The sequence below is a fragment of the Babylonia areolata genome, chromosome 12 (assembly GCF_041734735.1).
Source record: "Babylonia areolata isolate BAREFJ2019XMU chromosome 12, ASM4173473v1, whole genome shotgun sequence".
NCBI lineage: Eukaryota > Metazoa > Mollusca > Gastropoda > Neogastropoda > Buccinidae > Babylonia > Babylonia areolata.
Window position 1 is genome coordinate 30,024,797 of NC_134887.1, and position 22,424 is coordinate 30,047,220.

Here is a 22,424-nt window from a genome sequence, read left to right on the forward strand (position 1 = left end):
CGCACGCGGTTCTCGCTAGAAAATAACCGGGGAGTCCCGACGAAAGCGTGTGCACAACCTCCCTGTTCAGTATTTCTCTCTGCGAGAACTGTATGTCCGTCATTGGAGTATTATGCACACATTCAAATGGAAGATACGGAAGCATTAACCACATCACAATCTCCCCTCCATATTCTCACTTTTTCTCCCTGTTTTTGTATTCATGTATGAATGAAGTCTTCACACACACACACACACACACACACACACACACACATATATATATATATATATATATATATATATACAACAACAACAAAATCAATATATATATATCGGGTGTCCCCAAAAAGGTGAACCGCTTTTTGACAAGCATTTTCTCAGTGACAGACAAACAAAATTCATTGAAAATTTGGACACAGTAACCTTAGGGCATCACCAAAAAGTCTGCAAAATATCTACAAGTTCGGACGCAAATTATGCGAGTATTGTCAAATTCAAAGCAGCATGTAAAAAAAAATCCAGTATCAGAGCTGTGCAATGTGACCTTCATCATGTTCTCAGATGTTGGCATCTGTCAATCAGTGTCAGTCTAAAAATAGCCTGTCTGGGTGTCAAGTCTTTTTTTTGTCTTTTTTTTTTTGTCGTCTGTATCCAAAATCAGTTATGTCCAAAGTTTCAGTTTGGAAGGATCAACCATGCCTTTGAGTGAAAATGATAAGGTTACCATTGAAAACTGTTTCAAGAAGAAAGGCTGGGGTGGAAGAAGGATCGTAAAGGAATTTCCAGGCAAAGGGTGGAGTCGTGTCACTGTAAATAGACTTATCACTAAAATATGCACTACAGGGTCAGTAGCACGTAAAATTCCTTCGCCATTCTTTGCACTGAAGACTTGCTCACTTGTAAATCGCTTGCAACTTCTCGAAGAGATTTGTGGGTCCCTGTGTTCTCCTCCTGGGATTGAATCAGTTCCTCAACACAGTCCTTGCAGTCTTGGGTCTCCCACTGCCAATTTTACGTGCTACTGACCCTGTAGTGCGTATGTTTCTGAGGCTATTGTTGAATTTTACGTTATCGTTGCTGTTTGTGTATTTGTTCGTGCACAGTGTTCATAATGATGTTTAATATCGTGTTGTCACCGTTTGTGTTATTGATCGTATACAGTGTCGCTGTTGGTGATATTGAGGAGGAAGGTGGCAGAACGGTTCAGACGCTCAGCTGCCAATACAGAGAGTCCATGAGGGTTTGGGTTCGAATCCCGCTCTAGCCTTTTCTCCCAAGATTGACTGGAAAATCAAACTGAGCGTCTAGTCTTTCGGATGAGACGATAAACCGAGGTCCCGTGTGCAGCACACACTTGGCGCTTACTGAAAAAGAACCCATGGCAACGAAAGTGTTGTCCTCTGGCAAAATTATGTAAAAAAAAAAAAAAAAAAAAAATCAAACTATCTCATTCAGTCCACAATCTTCATCTCTACTGTTTGCATCCCGAAAGAATTCTTTCAATACAAGTGCAAGTGTTGGGGTTTGTCTGCATTCAGCCATGGCTTTGCAAACACAACTTGAGCTTCGTACAAACTTGCAAAACTTTCGCCATAAATGTTTTCAATCCAATGAATAATTTTAGCTTATGGAACTCAGGAGATAAAGAGCGCTCAGGGGAGCTAATTTAATGGTTAGCAGACTATTTTCTGTAATGCGGGACTCGAAACATAGAACGTTGTAACATGACGTTCGGCGCACGTCAATGGTGGTGTGTGTCCATCGAGATCGATGATGACCATCGTTGTCATCCAGCTGGGGGATGGGGGGAGGGTGGTGGTGGGGTGGGGGGGAGGATGCTCATGAATCTATCTGTGAATGCGCAGATGGCTGAATAGTCCAATCTGCGCACGAAATGTTCGCTGACAGTTGGGGCAGACAAAGACAGGCATACCATTGTCAGGGAGCTTGTTTGCCCGTGACTTTCTGGCCTGTCTCTTCTGAACAGCTGCAGCAGTCCTGTTGGCCTCGCACAACTTGGCGCCTTTGTGCACAGCAGCACGCCATTTGTCACGGTCCACTGCAGATTCCTCCCAGGAGTCAGGGTTGATATCAAACGCTTTCAGAGAGACTTTCAGAGTATCTCTGAAGCGCTTCTTCTGACCTCCGTGTGATCTCTTCCCTTGTTGCAGCTCGCCATAGAAGAGCCTTTTGGGCAGCCGATGGTCTGGCATGCGCGCCACGTGTCCAGCCCAGCGAAGCTGGGACTGCATAAGGATGGTGAAGATGCTGGGAAGGGTGGCTTTTGCGAGCACCTCTGTGTCTGGGGTCTTGTCTTGCCACTTGATGTTCAGTAGCTTCCTGAGGCATGTTGTGTGGAAGTGGTTCAGCTTCTTGGCATGTCGTTGGTACACTGTCCAAGTTTCGCAGGCGTACAGTAGTGTGGGGAGAACTACTGCTCTGTAGACCTTTAGCTTGGTCTCAAGACTAATGCCTCTTCTGTTCCTGACATTTGCACTGAGTCTACCAAAAGTTGCGCTTGCTCTTGCAATCCTGATGTTCACTTCATCGTCGATGGTCGCATTTCGTGACAGTGTGCTGCCAAGGTATGTGAACCGCTCCACCGCACTGAGTCTCTGACCGTTGACTGTGATGTTGGGCTCAACGTAGGGTTTCCCTGGGGCTGGCTGATGGAGAACTTCAGTTTTCCTCGTGCTGATGGTAAGGCCGAAGTTCCTGCTGGCAGTGGCAAACTTGTCAACGCTGAGTTGCATGTCAGCTTCAGATCCAGCGTTGAGGGCACAATCATCAGCAAACAAAAAGTCTCTGATGATGTCTGTCATGACCTTCGTTTTAGCTTGAAGCCTTCTGAGGTTAAACAACTTACCATCTGTTCGGTACTTTAGGCCGATTCCAACATCGCCATCTCTGAAGGCATCAGTAAGCATTGCAGAGAACATGAGGCTGAACAGCGTTGGAGCCAGGACGCAGCCTTGCTTGACACCATTTGTGACAGCAAAAGGAGCAGATGTTTCGCCTTTGTCCTGGACTCGAGCCTGCATGCCTTCATGGAATTGGCTGACCAAGGAAATAAATTTCCGAGGGCATCCGTACTTGGCCATGATCTTCCACAGTCCCTCTCTACTCACGGTGTCGAAGGCCTTAGTGAGGTCGACATAGGTGGAGAACAGATCAGCATTTTGCTCCTGACATTTCTCTTGCAGCTGCCTTGCAGCAAACACCATGTCGGTGGTTCCGCGCTCTTTCCGGAATCCACATTGGCTCTCAGGCAAATGACCTTGGTCAAGGTGTGCTGTGAGGCGGTTTAGTAGGATCCTGGCAAGTATCTTGCCTGCGATGGAGAGCAAGGAAATGCCCCGATGGTTATCACAGGCTTGCCGGTTCCCCTTTCGCTTGTACAAGTGAATGATAGATGCATCTTTGAAATCCTGGGGGATCGTCTCTTCTTTCCACATGAGTGAGTACAGCTGATGGAGCTTCTCAGTCAGCACAGTGCCTCCATCCTTGTAGACCTCTGCTGGTATGGAGTCTGAGCCAGGTGCTTTGCCACTGGATAGCAGACGAATTGCTTTCTGGGTCTCAAGAGGTGTTGGCGGATCGTCCAGTGCTTCGTTGATGGGGACTTGTGGGAGACAGTCTATGGCTTCATCATTTATTCAAGAACTACACCTGTTATCACTGCAAGAAAGTTGGACACTTAGCAGCTGTCTGTTGTTCAAGGAACAAAACTGGATCGTCTGCCCAGAAGTTCATTTCAGAAAATCATGAGGAGATAGAAGTGGTGATGTACACTGATAAGAGAGGAAATAAGCCATATACAGTTACTAACAGGATGAAGACACATCTGTGTGAAATTGACACTGGAGCCTTAGTCAACCTCATCAAGATACACGCGTTTGCCCTTTGAAGTCTCAGCTGCACCAGCCATCTTCCAATGAACAATGGACTGTTTGTTGCAGGACATCCCAACCGTTGCAGTGTTTCAAGATGATATCCTGGTCACTGGTAGCACCGTTGAAGACCACACTCTCCACCTGCGGGAAGTATTTCGCAGACTTGAAGCTGAAGGTTTCCGGTCGAAGAAGAAGAAATGTGAATTCATGCTACCAGAAGTCACATGCCTAGGCCACCGGATCAACGCCAAAGGAGTCCAGCCCACACCTGAGAAAGTGAAGGCTGTTCAGGATGTCCAGACTCCCGAAAACACAACTGAGTTAAAGTCATTCCTTGGTCTCATTAACTTCTATGGGAAGTTCTTGCTTCGGTTGTCTACAGTGTTATCTCCACTGAACAATCTTCTTCGCAAAAGTATTGTTTTCAGATGGGGAATTCAACAGGACCAAGAAGGTGATGGAAATGCTTTTGTCAGCCAACCTTCTGGTTCACTTCAATCCAGACATGGATGTAACCTTATCCTGTGATGCTTTCACAGTGGGCCTAGGAGCAGTTCTAGCCCACAAATTTCCTGATGGCTCATTGCTTCCAGGTCACTGAACAAAGCTGAACGGAATTACTCCAACATCGAGAGAGAAGCTCTTACAGTCGCTTTCGGGGTGAAGACGTTTCGTGACTATCCCCTTGGCCACTATTTTTGGTTATACACTTATCACAAGCCCTTGATGACATTGTTCAATGAACATAAACCCATTCCAACAGAAGTCTCTACCAGAATTCAAAGATGGGCATTTCAACTGTCAGCATATTTGTATACACAATCCGCTACAAGTCAGGAGCCACCATGTCACATCCTGATGCTCTCAGCAGATTGCCCATACCAACTACCAGTGTCGGAGCCTGAGACTCCAGAAGAGTACATCTTCCTGATGGATGATCTTTCGACGACCCCAGTCACTTCAACTGACATCCAAGCAGAGACTGATCGTGACCCTGCTCTATCACATGTCAAGAAATACACTTTAGTTGGCTGGCCATCTGAAATTCCAAGAAAATAGCAGTCAGAACTGAAATTGTACAGGACCCATGAAACAGAACTGTGTGTTCAAAGTGGTTGTCTTCTTTTAAGGAACAGGGTTGTTGTACCTCCAGCTTGTAGAACGGCGATGCTGGAAGAACTTCACTCTTGTCATCCAGGTTTCTGCAAGATGAAGTGCCTTGCCTGCTCCTACATGTGGTGGCCAGGACTTGATAGTCACATAGAAGCCACTGTCAGAGTGTGTGAAACCTGTCCGAAAGTTCGTCATATGCCTGAGAAAGTTTCACTTCATCCATGGGAGTGGTCTGACAAACCATGGTCAAGAAATCATATGGACTTTGTTGGACCCTTCAAGACTCACTGCAACATTCAGCCGTTTTCTCTGGATCTAGATAGATGTACAGGTTTAGTTACACCCGCCGGGAATGTACGACACGGTCTATTCAATTTCTCTTTTATGTTCATTCTAGTTTTATAGTTTTAAAGTTGATATGAAAATTGAGTATTTTGTTAAACTAATAACATGTAGAGCCAAGTACAAATACTTCTAAACGTGGTATGAAGTGAAAATGACTTAATTTGGAGAAAAGTCAAGACTGGAAATTTTTACGTTTCCTCAAGGGTATTAACTCTCATGGTTTTTTATTTTTAACTGTAAATTCTTGATATTTTTATGGCATTTTGGGGCATAATCCAGTAAGTGACGAGGCGTTCACAAATCTTTCTCTGAATAAATACTTAACGGTCTCCTTCTCCAAGTTTCCATCACATGTTATCGTATATTGTCGATTGAATATAGGATTGAACGGGCAGGTCAACAACTTGAAACAAAATGGCGTCCTTCGCGTTCGCCAGGAATATGAGCACGCGATTTGAGTATGTATGAATATGTGTACGCAGTTGATTTTTGCCCATGAACTTCAGGGCTCAGCCAATAGATCTATAAAGTCCACTCGTAGTATTGATTTTCGTATTTTCCGAAAAAGACCACTTTGGCGAATGAACATAGTGAAAGCCTGTGTACACTGAGAGTAAAACACACAAGCTCTTTATGTATTGAGTATAATTTCAAAATGTAATGTTTAAGATGAGAAAGATCAGTTTAAAGCAAATTAACCCCCTAGCATTAATTACAGATTAATTTCCCTTTTTTACTCTCTGCACCAAAGACTTGCACCAGAAATAAAACTTCCATGCTTAGCAAAAGAAATTCCTGTTTGAACAAAGAAATGATAAAAATGACTGCTCTTGATGCGGTGTCAGAATATCAGATCAAAGTGCCAAGTTTAGAGAATTAAAAAAAAATATATATATATAACAGTAAATGCATTTTGCATATAATCTGGCTTCTTTTTTTCTTCTTTTTTTCTTTTTGTGCCCATCCCAGAGGTGCAATATTGTTTCAAACAAGATGACTGGAAAAACTGAATTTTTCCTATTTTTATGCCAAATTTGGTGTCAACTGACAAAGCATTTGCAGAGAAAATGGCAATGTTAAAGTTTACACACACACACACACACACACACACACACACACAGACAACCGAATACCGGGTTAAAACAGACTCACTTGAACCAGCCGCCGTGGCGAGGTGGTTAGCGTCGCGGACTGACGGCTGGGAGGACGCGGGTTCGAATCCCAGCGGAGGTGGGTTTTTCGGCCCGCCACCAGCTCCTACCCAGAGTTGGGCTGTGGGCTTAAATGGGGAGACTGGGACCACACAGTCGAGTGTCATCCACTTCAAGGATGCATCTTTGGGTGTGTTGTTCTAATTACCTGACCAACACTGCAAGTATCTGTATCTCTCGGACCTGATTAACGCCGGGATTTCATTATGACAGGAAGCGTAGAGTACAGCCTTGTCACGCAGTCCCAAACCAAAATGGACCTCCATAGCAACATCGTATTCATCATCGTCATCCTCCTCCTCCTTCATTATCATCAGTCTAAACAAAACAGTCTCAAAGTCTGTGGCCTTTCATGCCTTGCTCTCATGGTGACCTCAGTTTCGATACCCCTCCACTTCCATGCTTGGGGTGAGTCCTGTCAATGTCTTCAGTGTCGGCAGATTCATGGGGGACTGTTGTTTGAGGGACGTGGTGGCGGTCTCCACTCTGGAGGGACGCTCACTCAGTTTGTCGTTAGTAAGGGGCTTAGTAGGTGGTATCCTAGGTACGTTAAATTAGAACAGGCACCACTGAACACCACCGAAGTGACTCAGCAGCAGTGCAGGGTCTCCTCTAGTGTGTGGCCTCCTGGCGACCTAATATCGATGGTTCCCTGCGGACTGCCGACCCTGGTACTGTGACGGACGAACCCGGGTGTTGTCGTGTATGGAGGAATCTAAATGAGCGGCGTGGGAGTAATGCCACTGAAACGGTGCAGATGATGGGGCAGAACCCCCCCCTCCCCCCCAACAAAACACCATAGACTCACTTTGTTTACATAAGTGAGTCAAAAACAACAAAAACCAATCATATATATAATAATGATTCTTTTTTCTTTTCTCTTTCGTTTGATTTATAAAATTGCGACAGATTTTTCCCTTGAACAAGTTAAAGTGACATTTATCGTTCATTTAAAAAGACGAATTTTGTTCTGCTTAATGACACTTTTATTTTCTTTTATGTTAAATAACAACTTAAAAGGGAGGGTGTAGGGTTATTGCCCTTGAAGACTTACGAGAGGTGGCGAGAGTCGTTTGGTGGGAATAAATCATAACAACGAACTGTGATTGTTGTGTATTCATTTAAGGCTGAAACATCACAATATATTTACAGGTAAATGCGGCAGTAGCGTCAGACAGCTTCGCCACAACACGCTATCTCTGTACACACCACCGACCTGATTCCTCCTATTCAACACACTGACCAGTACACACACGCGCGCGCAGTAGATGAAGGCATCACTCGATCAAAAACGCTCCATTTTCGCTCTTGCAAGGATGGAACAGTGAATGGCTGCCAGTTCAAGTTCAAAATGAACAGTCCTGGTAAGAAGAAAACTAGCAGGTCGGCCATCCTGACGAACGGATGAGCACACCACCACCACGAAACGAAACTGCGGTCCATCTTGAAACATTCACACACAAAATTACGGCCATATACAAAGTACAAATGTCTAAACAGACACAGAATATGCTGGAATGAGTGACTCAATCTGAATACTTTGACAGGGCTGCCATCCATGTACAGTTCAGTTAACTGTTGAGTGAAGAAGCGAAACCCAGCTGAGCTGATTGTATGAAAGGAAGTGAACGTCTCCAATGACAGAACCAGCCTAGCCCAGTTGTTCAACTTGTCAGATAAATCTGATACTGATCTCAAATAGTTTGAACTCAAAGTTTATGGCACTAAAAAATTCGTGTCTGTTGTAAGTTTCACACCAAGAACAAACAACAAAAACCAAAACCAAAAACCCGCCACTCGCAGGTTTCTATCGAAGTTATCTTTCCCTTAGCACCTTGGTCCAAAGACAACCCAGCATACTGATTATGATTCTTTCGACTTCCAGTAAATACACTTTCTATAAATCCCGTACCTTCTATCTAAAAATTCTAGACTGAACTCTGCCTGCCATATGATTATGTTTCGTTGAAACTATCATATCTTTTGAACTGCGTCTTCTTTTTCTTAACCCTGATTTTAACTTAACGTTTTGTGTGTCTCAGTGGATCACCAAAACAATTTCTCAACAGACTTCAGAGGGTTAATGATCCTGCTGCCTGGCTAATTTTCCAGTCATATAAGTTGAAATATATTTCTGATAATTCACTTAGTAAGGCATTGCTTTACTAAAATATCACTTAAAAGCTGCTGTATAATGCAATTTATATATTACGATAATTTATCATTATATATAATCTCTCTCTTCATCCAAGCTTAACAAAGTCGAATACCAGCCAATGTTAAGGTCCGTTCTTTTTTAAACACACATCAGACACACAGACACACGGGCGCAATAGCCGAATGGTTAAAGCGTTGGACTTTCAATCTGAAGGTCCTGGGTTTGAATCTCGGTAACGGCCCCTGGTGGGTAAAGGGTGGAGATTTTTCCGATCTCCCAGGTCAACGTATGTGCAGACTTGCTAGTGCCTGAACCCCCTTTGTGTGTATACACAGGCAGAAGATCAAATCGCACATTGGAGATCCTGAAATCCATGTCAGCGGCCGGTGGGTTATAGAAACAAGAACATACCCAGCATGCATTCCCCCGAAAACGGAGTATGGCTGCCTGCATGGCGGGCTAAATATAAAAACGGTCACGTAAAATATGACATGTCTGTCTGATTGTACATGTGCGCTTGCCTAAAATCTGATTGAACGACACAGGAAACGAATGATGAGCACCATATGACAGCCGGCAGTCGGGTCTACCAAGGTTGACAGCCTGTTGTGGAAATGACAGAGGATATGCGCAATATAAATATCAATATTATTCATTCATTCAATATTTCTAACCACAGGACAAGTGCATCACTCCAGTATGTTTAAATCAAACCAATAAACACACCTGTACCCTTTCTGAACTTACATGTTTATAAGCAACGATATGCTTAGTTTCAGTGGGTAAGTGGGTGGGTGGGGGGTGGGGATAGGGGGCAGGTGTGCGTGTATGTGTGTGTGTGTGTGTGTGTACGTGCGTGCACGTGCACGGTGTGTGTGTGTGTGTGTGTGTGCGTCTCTCTCTCTCTCTCTCTCTCTCTCTCTCTCTCTCTTTCCCCCACCCCCAAATAGGAAGTTCATTGCTGATGGCATTAAAGTCGATCATTGTTCATTGTTTATTGTTCTCTCTCTCATAATTGTGTGTGAGTGTGTATGCGTTGTGGGTGATGCAGTGTGTTGTGTTGTGGTGTGGGGGGATGGTGGTGGTGGTGATGGTGTAGACGTTTATGTGGCTGTGTGTAACTGTATCAATGATTATGATTGTTTATGTTATATTATTCATTGTTGTTTATGTTATTCATCTTCACCAAAACAATAGCACTCTATGTGAATGTGATCTTGCATTCGAATCTCTCTCGCTCTCTCTCTCTCTCTCTCTCTCTGTGTGTGTGTGTGTGTGTGTGTGCGTGTGCGTGTGCGTGTGTGTGTGTGTCCAAACATCAATTTCAAATGCATTCTTTTTACAGCTGAACATTTTGTTTAAATACGTGTTTTATACCTATATATGTTCGTGTGCTTTGCATTTCTCTTAAACTGTTGATATAATCATGTGTATGGATAGACACAAATGATATCCTGAAGTGATATTGTTTTGTCTTGTCTTGTGTTGTCTTGTCTAGTCTTGGTTTGCTAATCTAATGGTTATTCACATGAATTGCCTTCACAGGCTGTCGCCATCAGTTGTGGCGGTGAGTGGATCCATTAATTTAATTTAATCTAATTTATTTGAATGTCGTGACATGAGTCCAGTTGTAATGGGCAAGCCCGCTGGCTGTTTATTCTTTTTTTTTTCTTGTCTGTTTTTCTTCTTCTTTTTTTGTGTGGCCTCAGTTGCATGCAAGTCACGAAGCACATTTTTTTCGTTTTTTTTTGGTCTCCTTTTTGTTTGTTTGTTTTTGGTTGTTTTTGTTTTGTTGCTTTTTTAGTGTTTTAAACGTGGCTTTCTCCATTGGCCGAATAAAAATTCAGAAAGGAAAAAGACTAACTGGAAAAATTACAGGAAAAGGACACAGGGACAGACCATTGGTTTTTCTTTTCTATGTATGTTTTTCCAGATGATGGACATTAGTTGCGTTCTTTAATGTTCTGTGAGTGCTTGCACATCTCCGGGTTTCTGTGAGCATTAGCGGGTGTTGCCTGTGACATTCTCCCACTCCTTTCTTGATCGCGCCTTGTGCATACTTGTTTTTAATCGGATGTGGATTTTGTTTGTTTGTTTGATTATTTGTTTTCCTGCTCTCCCTTCTGTTTCCGGCTGTTAAATGTTTGTGAATCTGTTAACTCCAGCAGTGACATAAGTTATTACATGGCATGATATCGCCGAGTTCGCCCCAGTAAAATAATTCAAGGAATTGACTGGAGTCGTGACATATGTAAAGAGTGACTTAGATATGTGAAGTGCCTTGGCTCCAGACCTGTTTTATGTCACTGAATGGTCCAGAAACTAACCACAAGCTACAATGAACGCAGTGTCGGCTTCAAACCTTACGGGAGCGGGCACTTTACACGTCTTATCCATATGGATCTCGGTGCTGTGCGGATTGACACACTGCCTGCTGTTTGTGTGCGCTGACATAACCACACACCAGTGGAGTGCTGGTCCACTAAACATCAGTAACATGTGTCCAGGTGTAGAGTACATCCTCAACCAAAACAACACAAACATCACAATGTTGCAGGTGAATGTGTCAGACTGTGGCAAGAATCTTCCACCACACACAGAACATCAAGGAGTGGTGTATGGTGTGTGTGATCATTCTAACACTTTCTGTAAGCTGCATGCGAAGGCACCACAGGGTATGTATGTACGTGCTCTTGTAGAGAGGCTAGAGTACTGGTGTGATTCTTCTAAAGATCGACATACTACAATACTCATGAATTTTATACGAAGTTATTCTTTGTCATGCAATGTTCATACTCCTGAGCACATGTATGTTGAGTCGCGTACAAACAGTATGGAGATAATGAACGTCAACAGTCCAATGGGAAAACTTTCATTAGAAACAGTTAACAGTCACGAGTTTATTGTTGAATACATACTTGAATATTGCGCATATATAATAACTCCATACGTAGTAATACGCGATGTAACCCATGTCTTGGTTTTCAGTGTCGAATGGAAAGTACCCTCCGGGTGGATTATGATGAGCATTCAACAACTACCCATGCTTTATGCATGTCTCTATCAGCAGCGATTCTGGATACAGTTGTATTCAAATCCAAATGCAACTCGCCCAGTTGAACGTGTGTGCCATTATCAACGATCAGCTAAGATCATTTACACATCGTTCCTAAAAATCCAACTTGAATATCTATACGACACAAATACAGGACTGACAATGTTTGTGTCTGTCTTGCCTGTAAATGAGCAACCCATAGAGATGACAAACGGCCTTTTCAACTGCTCTGTAAATTACTATTATAGATTTCAACGTCATCTAGACTGTAATATGAAGACAGAGTGTGAAGATGGAAGGGATGAAACAGAACACTGTCCCTTCAGCAGTCCTGGCTGCCAGGGAATGGTAGCTTCACGAAACAAGTGTTTCAAGTTAGTCCTCAAGTTTAAGCTATCTTTAACTCTGCTTTCCGAATATGAGTGTGTAAGTGGAAGATTAGCGTCAGTAAAATCTAGAAAAGAACAGATAGATTTTCAACATTTCTTTAAACAATTGTTTTGTTTTGACGCAGTTATAGGTTTGAGGAGTGGTTGGGGTGATTTGCCCTATGTATATAGCAAGTTCAATAAATGGTCTGACAACACCTTGGTGTACAGCATGACTCACTTGGGAGCTGCGTATCTGCCTTCAAAATATTATCGCCGAGCTGTTCTTCGACGCATGATGCTGTCCTTTATCTCCGAATTAGCAAATAGAGTATATATAATACCTTGTGAATTGACATCACTATCACAAGATGCCTCTTCCTCACCAGTGTCAGTGGCTCACTTACGTTCACCAGAAACAATCTTTATACAAACAAAACAAGCTCTGTCAGTTTCCTCTGACAGTTACATTACACATGAGTTCGTGTCACATGATTCCAGGAGTCCTTGTATGAAAACAACGAACACACTGTTTTGCACACCCATGAACACCACTGATGCACAGCATGCTGACATGTTTGTCTTTGGAAGGAAAGTGACACACGCATACACCATATTTACATGTGAGGATGGTATGACAGAAGTGCATCACACGTTTGTGTGTGACTTCAGACGGGACTGTCCAGATAATGCTGATGAGTCATTTTGTGAACATCCTTGGTGTGCTGGTTTTCTGTGTTCTAACAGCCAGTGTGTATCACTTAGTCAACATTGCAACCAATACTCAGATTGTCTAGACGATTCTGATGAGGTTGGGTGTCCTGATGACAGCAGCTACCTGGCTGATGTCAAAGATGTAGACATGAAGCAACAGCTTTATGTGAATCTGGATTGGACAGGTTTCTTCACTCAACAAGTGATGACAGCTAACGACTCTTGTCCTCACAGTCATTATCGCTGCATATCTGAGAGGTTGTATTGTCTGCCTGTCTACACCCGGTGTAACGGATTTTCTGACTGTATTAATGGAGAAGACGAACAAGACTGTGAGACAGCAAAGTGTCCTGGTTTCTACCGGTGTCGAAGTTCCAGAATTTGTGTACACGGAGATCACCTGTGTGATAGCTTGGGTCATTGTCCACAGTGGGATGATGAACTGTTGTGTGACAGAACCTGTCCTGACGGTTGTAAGTGCCAAGGTCACGCTTTCCTGTGTAACAAACCATTTCCTTCAGATCAGTATCTTCAGTTGAGATACGTGGACGCAACAGCTTCAAACATGTCACTGCATTATTTCAATAAAAATACGAATATCGTTCGTTTGATGCTATCCCAGTGTTCCCTTCATAATATTTCACTTATTAGACTAGCAAACCTAAGATATTTTGATCTTTCCAATAACAACCTAAGAACTGTGGATGTGACAGCTTTTCTGGAGCTGCCAAATTTAAGAGTTCTACACTTACAACACAACCCTCTCAGCACAACGAGTAGTGAAGCAACGAAGCACGTTCATCATGCCCTCACACGAGTGGATGTATCAAAAACGTATCTCAATATCCTTTACAATGATTTCTCCATGGCATATTTGCCTTACTTGCAGTTTTTGAACGTGTCACACTGTGCTGTTGATACCATTGGACCACTAACTTTTAAAAATATGCCACGCCTCAAAATTCTCGATATAAGTGGAAATAGAGTCGCTGATTTCCCCTTGGATCTGTTTTCAAAATCTCATCAATTACATCGCGTCTTTTCATCCAACTACAGATTTTGCTGTATGGATTTATTTCCCAAGCACTCTGATAAAATCAAATGTTTGGCACCACACACTGTACTCCCTTCGTGTACAGCACTGCTACCAACTCAACTGTACAGGATTTTCTTTTGGCTGATTGGCGTCTCTGCCATGATGGGCAATTTAGTATGTTTGATAACTTCACCTGCAGTGAAAAAAGTGATTGGAAGCAGTTCCTTCAGGATTGTTGTCCACCTGCAGTTATCTGACATGTGTATGGGAAGTCATATCAGCTTTATTGTTACATCAGACCATATATTTCACGGAAAATACATCCACATTGAAAAAGCATGGACTAATGATATAAGCTGCAAGCTTGCTGGATTCCTTTTCTTTCTGGCCAGTACGGTGTCAGAACTGATTATATTGTTAATTACTTTGTATCAAATCACTGTATTTTGTTTCCCTGATGGTGGAAGGAGATTCAGTAAATGTTTACCGGCAACAGGCTGTGTGTGGATTGTTGGGATTTTGTTGGCAACAATTCCATTTCTTCCTGGACTATCTCACTGGGGCCTACAGAGTCAGTCTGGTCTCTGTCGTCTGGCCTTATTTGATCGCTATCATTCTAGAGATAGCTTCAGGTGGTTCACCGTTATTGTGGCAGTCAACTTTATTTTGTGTGTGATTATTATAGCTGGTCAAGCTGTCATCTACAGGCGAACACCACGGTACAGAATATCACTTAGTGCCTCACAGAGATCAGACTATTCTTCAGTGCATGTCATGAGAAAAGTGGCTGTCACAGATGCAATTTGCTGGCTGGCATTCGGACTGGTGACGATGATGACTTCACTTGGTGTTGCTGGTTTCGATAATACCCGTGACATCATGGTTGTATTCATGTTGCCTTTCAACTCTGCTCTCAACCCGCTTCTCTACACGTGGACCGTGAACACACAAAGGCGAAGTCAGCAACAAGAAGAAAGGTTAATTCAAGTGTTCAAAGCACGGCTTCTCCATGCAGGAAATAAAACATAATTTATGCTGAGAGAGAGAGAGAGAGAGAGAGAGAGAGAGAGAGAGAGATTCAGATTCAGATTATCTATTCATTTATTGGCCTAGGCCCCTCATGAAGGGGTAAATGAACAACATGTATCATATCAAACAAACATACATTATATCAACCACATATCGAAGCACACAATTACAGAAACGCTGCACTGAAGTACAGTATTTTAATTAAGAAGTTACAATTTCTCTAAATTTAAACGCTTTGTGCAAAAATAATGACAGTTTCCATACATCATCATGTCGCGTGGATGACAATAATAAACTTAGTTTAAAAAGGCATGGTTGTTCGATAGCAATTAGGTGGTATATACTTTTCTCTGGAGTCAGGTCAGGGGCATAGCCCTTGCTACTGGTACCATGTAACCCAGTTCTATCTGCCGCATGTGAAGTCTCCCAACGACAGACCAGGCGGAGGAGGAAACCTTTCCCAACGGCTATGAAGGCGGAAGAGGATGACCAAAGGGCAGGGGGAGTTCTTATCCTTGGCTGGAAGTCCTCCTAGGAGACGGAACTCCGAAGAAAAAACCTGCACCTCCCGAGGCCGTCCTACACGTGGCAGTATCTGCAGCTGTGGGACTGTGAGCGTCGGTAGGTGAGAGAGAGGGGAAGGAATTGCACAACTCCTCTTCACTAAAAAAATGTCACCTGTGCTGGTCAGGCAACCAGGCTAATGTCAGAACAACGAGCTAACCCTTCAACACCCAGCTTTCCCAAGCCCTGCGGCGATGGAGAAGTGGCAACGGGGACAGGCAGAGGATGCTGCTGGCAGTTCCTAGTCACGACTCTGCATGCTGGCGGCTATGGGGTGATGGTCGTCCGCCATAGACTGGGACAGATGCGGTGCCCGTATCCTCCCACAGTGTCAGAGCAGCCCTTTTTAGGGACAGCACTGCTCTCCTCACACAGGTAAGGGGAGATAAAAGGATCCTTAAACAAAGCCTGCCTCGCATAGTACCTAGTAGGAAACCGCACCTACTTGGACATCCAACACTAGCGGTCAAAAACAACAGAAGAAAAGAACCAGGAGTCATGCCCTTACTCTGGGTGCCTGGAATGTTCGCACCCTTTTAGACAGAGTCGACAGACTAGAAAGGCGCACAGCGCTCATTGCTAGAATGATTGACTGACCATCACCAACACCCTCTTCCATCAAGCGGACAAGTACAAGAACACATGGATGCACCCCCGCTCCAAGCAAAGGCACATCCTGGACTATGTGATTGTCCGACAGAGGAGCCAGAAAGACTGGTTTGACGAGAACGACTCTGGAATCTCCAAGCTCGTGAACACACTGCATATACGGCATCAGGATCACATTTCCGATAATGACTGCCAGAGGAAGAAGAACCAGTTCTTGCAAACCAAGCAACTCATACAGAATAGGCTGTGTGAGAAGAAGAACACTTGGTGGGAGAGAAAGTCCGAAGAACTTCAGTCCGCTGCTGATGCTCACGACATGAAGACCTTCCATGATGGTCTCCGAGCTGTGTATGGGTCGAGAGTCACAGGATCAACCCCTGTCCGAGCCTTGGACCAGACCACCCTCCTGACAGACAAGATAGACATCCTTGCCCACTGGGCAGAGCACTTCAACACCCTCCTCAACAGGGTAATTGCAGCCCTCCCATAGCTACCAGTCAATGACTCGCTAGCTGCCCCTCCCACCAAGGCCGAGACCCGGAAGGCCCTGAAGCTGACAACGTCAGGAAAAGCACCAGGAGCGGATGGAATCCAGGCTGACATCTACAAGTATGGAGACGAGGTGCTGACAGACAAGCTGACCGCCCTGTTCCAGTCTATCTGGGAGAGAGGGGAGGTCCTCCAGGATTTCAAGGATGCTTCAATTGTCCACATTTACAAACGGGAGACAAAACATCCTACGATAACCACCGTGGAATCTCTCTCCTCTGCATCGCCGGCAAGATCTTTGCCCGCATTATACTGAACAGACTGGTTGACCATGTCTCCAACACAGTCATCCCTGAAGCACAGTGAGGCTTCTGCTCAGGCAGGGGAACATGTGACATGGTGTTTGCCGTACGCCAGATGCAAGAGAAGTGCCATGAGCAGAACAAGGAGCTCCACATGGTCTTTGTAGACCTGACAAAGGCCTTCGACATGGTGAACCGCCATGGTCTGTGGAAGATCCTCCTAAAGTTCAGCTGCCCAGAGAGCCTAATTCAGCTGACTTCGTCATTCCACGATGGCATGCAGGCCAGAGTACAGGAAAATACTGACATGTCGGATCCGTTCCATGTGGTAAATGGAGCGAAGCAGGGATGCGTCCTGGCACCCACACAGTTCTCCATTCTCTTCTCTGCCATGCTGATTGACGCCTTCCAAGACTGTGACCGGGACATCTACATTCAGTTTCGCACAGATGGCAAACGTTTCAACTTGCGGCGACTCCACGCCAGGTCCAGGGTGTTTGAGGCACTGTTGAGATAGTTCGTCTTCGCTGATGACTGCGTGCTTGCTGCACACACCCATGAGGACATGCAGTTCATTATGGACAGGTTCTCAACCTCCTGCAGGCGCTTTGGACTCACAATCAGCCTCAGCAAGACCGAGTCCATGTACCAACCAGCTAGCTCACAGAACGCCAGTGCCTCTCTTCCTCCCCCCCCCACCCCCCCGCCCCCCTCAACCTGGGCAGCACCCTATGCAGCAACGGAGCCCTTGATGCAGAAGTGACGCTGCGCATCGCCAAGGCCAGCTCCACCTTTGGCAGACTCAACAACAGGCTGTGGAACAACAAAGGCATCAGGTTCAGAACCAAAATAAAAACCTACAGAGCTGTTGTACTGACCACCTTGTTGTACTGCTGTGAAACATGGACGACATATTGCCGTCACGCAGTTTCACCAGAGATGCCTACGAAAGATCTTCGGCATAAAGTGGCAAGACAGTCTCCAACCTCTAGGTCCTAGAGAGGAGCGGCCTGCCCAGCGTCGAAAACCTGCTGATCCAGTGCCAACTACGCTGGACAGGACACGTTGTCCGCATGACAGACAGCAGGATCGCGAAGATGCTTTTGTATGGACAGCTGAAGGAAGGCCACTGCAAACTTGGAAGACCCTGCAAGCGCTTCAAGGACACCTTGAAGACAAACCTCAAAGCCTGTGACATAGACATCGCTTCCTTGGAAACTGATGCCCTTGACCGCTCTCGCTGGAGGATGTTGTGCTCTAGTGGCATAAAGACGTTTGAAAACAAGAGAACGCTGGCCATTAAGGAGAAGCATGAGCGAAGGAAGCAGGGCTCAACTTCTGGAGACGTTTTCCCTTGCAACACCCGTGGAAAGTGCTGCGCATCAAGAATCGGCCTCTTCTTCCATACGAGGACACACACCGACAGATAAGCCTGCCTGCCTACTCATCCGTCGGTCCGACGGAAGACTCCATCACTTTTCTCTAATTCTCCGGAGAGCTCGACAACGAAACACAAAATGTACTTCATCTTCTCTGCCTCCTGTGCATAATGGACAAATCAAATCATTATGAGTAGAATGTCGTATCATAATACTGTGTAGTCAAATCGGATACCTCTAACCTAAATCTTGTTCTCGCATGAGAAAGAGAGAGAGAGAGAGAGAGAGAGAGAGAGAGAGAGAGAGAGAGAGAGAGAGAGATGAATGAACGAATTTTATTTCTGGGGGTAATAGAGTAAGCAACAATGCTTTTTTTCATCCAGCCCTCAAAAGGAGAAAATTGGGGGAAAATATAAACAATTGAATTGCAAATAGCATCACATAACATCAAACGAGAAAGGAAGAAGAAGAAGAAAAAATCAAAGCATCACATCCATTACAAATCATGAAAAGGACTACATGGAAACGCAAACGCTCTTCAGAATAACGTATATGTGTCAAGAAATGCAGAGAAAATAGAGAAAGACAGACAGACAGACCAACAGAGACACAGATGGAGGGAGCGAGGGAGAGAGACGTCTTTGAAAATAGTACCATCATATGAATTTTTAATTCATAGACAGAAATGGCAACATTTTCTATTAGATACTTAATTTCTACATAGAATCAGCAAAGCTTTCCATCAGATAGTCATGATACCTTTTTTTGAAAACATTGAGACTTGTGTGAACATTGAAACTAGACAAGATGTTGTTCCAGAGACATCCACCAGAGTAAGTGAGACTAGATTTAAACAAATCAAGTCCAGGTAACGGTACCATTATCTTGTTGGTGTCGCGGATTGTACTTGTAACGAATCGTTGTTTCAGACATGGAGGAGCAAAACCAGACATTATCTTAAACATAAAAAGCCCCTTATTATGAGTGAGTTTCCATTTTAAGGGGTGTATATTCAAGTTTTTGTAGTCAGGGGCAGTTAATGCAGAAGATTTCAAAAGTATGAGCTATACAGCTCTTCTATTCAAACTCATAAGTTGTTTGAGAATATTTTCACTGGCAGAATCTCATACTGTTGATGCATAATTTATATGTGGTTCTATGTCTGCATGAAAAAATATTTTCCGACAGTGCTTGTGTAAAAATGTTTGATTCTAGATAGCTGATGAATCGTTCTGGACAATGTTTTACATGTCATCTTTATATGTTGTGACCATGATAAGTCATCATCAACAACAAGGCCAAGAACTCCGTGATGACTAACTTCCTCAATCATTTTGCCTTTAATTCAGTATTAGCTTCAAATAAAGAACAAGACTGACAAAACTCGAGGCTCTTAATTCTGTATTAGCTTCAAATAGAATAACAAGATTGACAAGACTCACGGTTCTTAGTTCAGTATTGGCATTAAACAGAACTTGGTTTGTGCATGGGAAAACGGAAACATGATGTGCTGCACTTGTGGCAAATCATGGTATCTTTTACATGTTTACGTCATAACTTTTTAAGTTTTCATATCCCAGCATTAGAGTGCAACTGTTTGTGTGTGTATGTGAGTGGTGTGTGTTTATGTATGTAATTTAGCTGCCTCTTTGTTATATCTAGCACAACAAAAAAATTATTACATTATTATTCTGGCAAAAAAAGGGTGTTTCGATGAGTAATCATGATTTATCTGAATCATCTATATTATTGTTTTTTAACATCTATTTGTTTTTTTTTGCATTTCATCATTCAGAATGATTCGTCATTTCTCAAGTTTTAGTTTCCGTGAAATGATTTAAAAAGAAACAAAAAAGGAAGAGAACCACTTATCTCAGTTACGCTGTTCTTTGAATGCACATCACACACACACACACACACACACACACACACACACACACACATATATATATATATATATATATATATATATATATATATATATATATCATGTCTGACTATGACCATCAGAACAGCAGAGGAGGTAACTGCTGTCCCGACTATTTGGGCTAGAATTCGATTATAGTGGTGAGTGTTTTGCCAAAGTTACGTCTCCACTCTCTCGGCTAAGAGGGTTTCAGGACAGTCGGCATTGGGGATGGTTTCCAAAGGCCAGCTAGCCCCCAAGGCTGCAGCACTAAGAGCCAGTGCAATTTTGCCTCCTAGTTTGAGAGTCATAGTTCTTCACAAAGGACTAAGCTGTAAAAGATTTCCTGCTGCATTGGAGAAACCATTGATAATACAACTCTCACTATGCTATTGGCCCAACTGTAAACTTATGTTAATCTGTGATGTAAGCCGAGTGTTCGGCCTATATATATATATATATATATATATATATATATATGTAAATATATATATATAGGTGTTACAGGGTGCGTGTATGCGTCTCGTTCACCACACCACACCAGAGTCGGGGTTCGGTTCAAGACGGACACCTTTATTCCCATGAACCATCCACAAGAAAAGGGAACAAAACAAACGAAGACAAATCCCTGCAACACACACACACAAAACCCAACCCCGTGTGTTACAGCTGCTGCACTATAAGTGCTCTTTATAAATTCTTATATTAAAATCCATACTATCACTCTTTACTCTTTCTCTCCAATCACACGTCAGCCAACATATCTCTTGGCTAAGATTAATAGTTGCAGTTACCAATCAAATTACCTATAACTTTACTAACCTAAAATAATGAGTGAATGTAGAATAATAATTGTCACAATAATAATTTAGTCTATCCTCACTTAATAGTAATACACACACTCCACTATTATCTTAGTGAAGAATTACATTTTTCATTTCAACTTAAACTCTTAGGCAAACCTCAAAAAAACATTATTGACAGTAGTAGTAGCAATAATAATAATCATCACCATCCATACCCTAACCATACTGCACGAACACAGTTCAGTATTATATAATCACTCAAAAATAGGCAAGGCTTGTCAACCAGTTTACCACATACCAACTAAGATTTCCGCCATACCAGAAACCTAATTTATAATAGTCCAACCATACTTGATGAGCATAGTTAATTCACAATTTTTCCTTCAAAACCCAGCAGTTATGTTTCCAATAACAACTGTAATATAAGCATACCATAAATCACTTAGTTACTGATAACTAAGTTAGGTTACAGTTATCCAACAAAATAAACAAACAAAATATCTCAAGTCATAACAGAGATGACACATACCCCACGAGTGTAGCAGAGGCACATGTGTACACCACACTGACCGCCAGTCTGACCATCCGGGTACGGGTAGTAAGTAACTTCACTACCCTCCAGCATGGAAGCAAGTCACACCGGCCAAGACCCCTTCTGCTCCCCAGACAACGCGCACTAAACTGTCCTGTGGCCTGCATCCAGTGAACTGTTTTTCATTCAAACCTAACCGTATCAGAATATGCCTAAATCCAAATAAGAATAGTGGGAGAAACCGAATGAGAATAAACAAGGGAAGCAACTAACCCTTGGATGATATTTAACCTGGTGTATTAATTAGCTCCCTTACTCATAAACTCGTACTCATAAACATAATTATCTATCTCTATAATATCCCTACCACATATACCTCCCTGTTGAGAAATGACGTCCTCGTCATTTGAAATAATTGTCTTAAAACACGAGAAAAAAATTATAGGATTTGCACATTACAACATTTTAAAAAAAAACAACAATCCACAATTCTGACCTCCAAAGGTTCAAAACTATACACTTGTCAAAAAATAGGGAATTGCTTTCCCTCAAAACAGCCTTCGCACTTTCAACATTAGACTTAACAACCTACCGGTTTTCAAAACATGAAACAAATCGCATAGCACTACTTAAATGTTCATGTGAGTACATCTGGCATGAAAACCCCCAAACATGCTTTGACCATCCATTCTGGTATCTTCTGCCATTTCTCCAGTGTCTGATTCATCTGTTTGAGATATTCCATCTTCTGGAACCAATCTCCTTGCACTGCTACTGCTGATGGCTCTGCTTTTCTTCCTGGTCTCTGCGGCTGTGGATCCCTTGTTGATGCTGACAGTCACTGATCCATCACAAAGTCCCCAGAAGTCATCCAAGCAGGTAGCTTTCTTTGTCGTCCTCCGATTGACCGTCTGGGCATCGGTTTGGGTGGCT

General features: G+C 43.3%; 1 long non-coding RNA gene across 1 annotated transcript; it reads right to left on the reverse strand.

The window, feature by feature from the left end:
• Positions 1-20,705: 20,705 nt before the first annotated feature.
• LOC143288140 (uncharacterized) lies at positions 20,706-21,960 on the reverse strand. Its single transcript, XR_013056039.1, has 2 exons — positions 21,489-21,960; positions 20,706-20,781 (listed from the first exon to the last, which is right to left on the reverse strand). It is a non-coding gene; the product is annotated as an uncharacterized LOC143288140 (long non-coding RNA).
• Between the last annotated feature and the right edge of the window lie 464 nt (positions 21,961-22,424).